At 37.9% G+C, this 2,500-nt stretch overlaps 2 non-coding genes and 9 pseudogenes across 2 annotated transcripts; all 11 read right to left on the reverse strand.

Moving 5' to 3' along the window:
* Positions 1 to 13: 13 nt before the first annotated feature.
* On the reverse strand, positions 14 to 132 carry LOC148464233 (5S ribosomal RNA; annotated as a pseudogene).
* Positions 133 to 248: 116 nt separating this feature from the next.
* Positions 249 to 367, reverse strand: LOC148464234 (5S ribosomal RNA; annotated as a pseudogene).
* A 116-nt stretch (positions 368 to 483) lies between these two features.
* On the reverse strand, positions 484 to 602 carry LOC148464235 (5S ribosomal RNA; annotated as a pseudogene).
* Positions 603 to 718: 116 nt separating this feature from the next.
* On the reverse strand, positions 719 to 837 carry LOC148464236 (5S ribosomal RNA; annotated as a pseudogene).
* Positions 838 to 953: 116 nt separating this feature from the next.
* Positions 954 to 1,072, reverse strand: LOC148464237 (5S ribosomal RNA). Its single transcript, XR_015874333.1, has one exon. It is a non-coding gene; the product is annotated as a 5S ribosomal RNA (ribosomal RNA).
* Positions 1,073 to 1,187: 115 nt separating this feature from the next.
* Positions 1,188 to 1,306, reverse strand: LOC148464238 (5S ribosomal RNA; annotated as a pseudogene).
* A 116-nt stretch (positions 1,307 to 1,422) lies between these two features.
* On the reverse strand, positions 1,423 to 1,541 carry LOC148464239 (5S ribosomal RNA; annotated as a pseudogene).
* A 116-nt stretch (positions 1,542 to 1,657) lies between these two features.
* LOC148464240 (5S ribosomal RNA) lies at positions 1,658 to 1,776 on the reverse strand. The gene has a single exon (XR_015874550.1). It is a non-coding gene; the product is annotated as a 5S ribosomal RNA (ribosomal RNA).
* A 116-nt stretch (positions 1,777 to 1,892) lies between these two features.
* LOC148464241 (5S ribosomal RNA) lies at positions 1,893 to 2,011 on the reverse strand (annotated as a pseudogene).
* A 116-nt stretch (positions 2,012 to 2,127) lies between these two features.
* Positions 2,128 to 2,246, reverse strand: LOC148464242 (5S ribosomal RNA; annotated as a pseudogene).
* Positions 2,247 to 2,362: 116 nt separating this feature from the next.
* LOC148464243 (5S ribosomal RNA) lies at positions 2,363 to 2,481 on the reverse strand (annotated as a pseudogene).
* Between the last annotated feature and the right edge of the window lie 19 nt (positions 2,482 to 2,500).

The raw sequence follows: 2,500 nt of genomic DNA on the forward strand, positions 1-2,500 counted from the left end.
GCCAGTATAAAATTACCTACAGCACCTGGTATTCCCAGGTGGTCTCCCATCCAAGTACTAACCAGGCCCAACACTGCATAGCTTTCAAGATCAGATGAGATTGGGCATGTCCAGTGTGGTTTGGCTGTAGGTGCTCAAAACCATTAACTTTAGACCTCTTTTACTTCTTAACTCAAGTAAATTCATTGATAAGTTGAAAAAATTAAATGTAAAATGTAATAGAAAATAATGTTATGGCTGTCTAAAATTACCTACAGCACCTGGAATTCCCAGGTGGTCTCCAATCCAAGTACAAACCAGGACCAACACTGCATAGCTTCCAAGATCAAATGAGATTGGGCATCTCCAGTGTGGTTTGGCTGTAGGTGCTCAAAAGCATTACATTTAGACCTCTATTACTTCTTAACTCAAGTAAATTCATTGATAAGTTGAAAAAATTAAATGTAAAATGTAATAGAAAAGAATGTTATGGCAGTATAAAATTACCTACAGCTCCTGGTATTCCCAGGTGGTCTCCCATCCAAGTACTAACCAGGCCCAACACTGCATAGCTTCCAAGATCAGACGAGATTGTGCATGTCCAGTGTGGTTTGGCTGTAGGTGCTCAAAAACATTAACTTTAGACCTCTATTACTTCTTAACTCAAGTAAATTCAATGATAAGTTGAAAAAATTAAATGTAAAATGTAAGAGAAAAGAATGTTATGGCAGTATAAAATTACCTACAGCACCTGGTATTCCCAGGTGGTCTCCCATTCAAGTACTAACCAGGCCCAACACTGCATAGCTTCCAAGATCAGACGAGATTGGGCATGTCCAGTGTGGTTTGGCTGTAGGCGCTAAAAAACATTAAATTTAGACCTCTATTACTTCTTAACTCAAGTAAATTCATTGATAAGTTTAAAAAATGAAATGTAAAATGTAATAGAAAAGAATGTTATGGCAGTATAAAATTACCTACAGCACCTGGTATTCCCAGGTGGTCTCCCATCCAAGTACTAACCAGGCCCAACACTGCATAGCTTCCAAGTTCAGACGAGATTGGGCATGTCCAGTGTGGTTTGGCTGTAGGTGCTCAAATACATTAACTTTAGACCTCTTTTACTTCTTAACTCAAGTAAATTCAATGATAAGTTTTAAAATGAAATGTAAAATGTAATAGAAAAGAATGTTATGGCAGTATAAAATTACCTACAGCTCCTGGTATTCCCAGGTGGTCTCCCATCCAAGTACTAACCAGGCCCAACACTGCAAAGCTTCCAAGATCAGACGAGATTGGGCATGTCGTGTGTGGTTTGGCTGTAGGTGCTCAAAAACATTAACTTTAGACCTCTATTACTTCTTAACTCAAGTAAATTCATTGATAAGTTGAAAAAATTAAATGTAAAATGTAATAGAAAAGAATGTTATGGCTGTCTAAAATTATCTACAGCACCTGGTATTCCCAGGTGGTCTCCCATCCAAGTACAAACCAGGCCCAACACTGCATAGCTTCCAAGATCAGATGAGATTGGGCATGTCCAGTGTGGTTTGGCTGTAGGTGCTCAAAAGCATTAAATTTAGACCTCTATTACTTCTTAACTCAAGTAAATTCATTGATAAGTTTAAAAAATGAAATGTAAAATGTAATAGAAAAGAATGTTATGGCAGTATAAAATTACCTACAGCACCAGGTATTCCCAGGTGGTCTCCCATCCAAGTACTAACCAGGCCCAACACTGCATAGCTTCCAAGTTCAGACGAGATTGGGCATGTCCAGTGTGGTTTGGCTGTAGGTGTTCAAATATATTAACTTTAGACCTCTTTTACTTCTTAACTCAAGTAAATTCATTGATAAGTTGAAAAAATTAAATGTAAAATGTAATAGAAAAGAATGTTATGGCTGTATAAAATTACCTACAGCACCTGGTATTCCCAGGTGGTCTCCCATCCAAGTACTAACCAGGCCCAACACTGGATAGCTTCCAAGATCAGACGAGATTGGGCATGTCCAGTGTGGTTTGGCTGTATGTGCTCAAAAACATTAACTTTAGACCTCTTTTACTTCTTAACTCAAGTAAATTCATTGATAAGTAGAAAAAATTAAATGTAAAATGTAACAGAAAAGATTGTTTTGGCTGTCTAAAATTACATACAGCACCTGGTATTCCCAGGTGGTCTCCAATCCAAGTACAAATTAGACCCAACACTGCATAGCTTCCAAGATCAGACGAGATTGGGCAGGTCCAGTGTGGTTTGGCTGTAGGTGCTCAAAATCATTAAATTTAGACCTCTATTACTTCTTAACTCAAGTAAATTCATTGATAAGTTGAAAAAATTAAATTTAAAATGTAATAGAAAAGAATGTTATGGCTGCATAAAATTAACTACAGCACCTGGTATTCCCAGGTGGTCTCCCATCCAAGTACTAACCAAGCCCAACACTGCATAGCTTCCAAGATCAGACGAGATTGGGCATGTCCAGTGTGGTTTGGCTGTAGGTGCTCAAAAGCATTAACTTT

Source organism: Taudactylus pleione, unplaced genomic scaffold (genome assembly GCF_031769625.1).
Source record: "Taudactylus pleione unplaced genomic scaffold, aTauple2 ptg000967l, whole genome shotgun sequence".
Taxonomy (NCBI): Eukaryota; Metazoa; Chordata; class Amphibia; order Anura; family Myobatrachidae; genus Taudactylus; species Taudactylus pleione.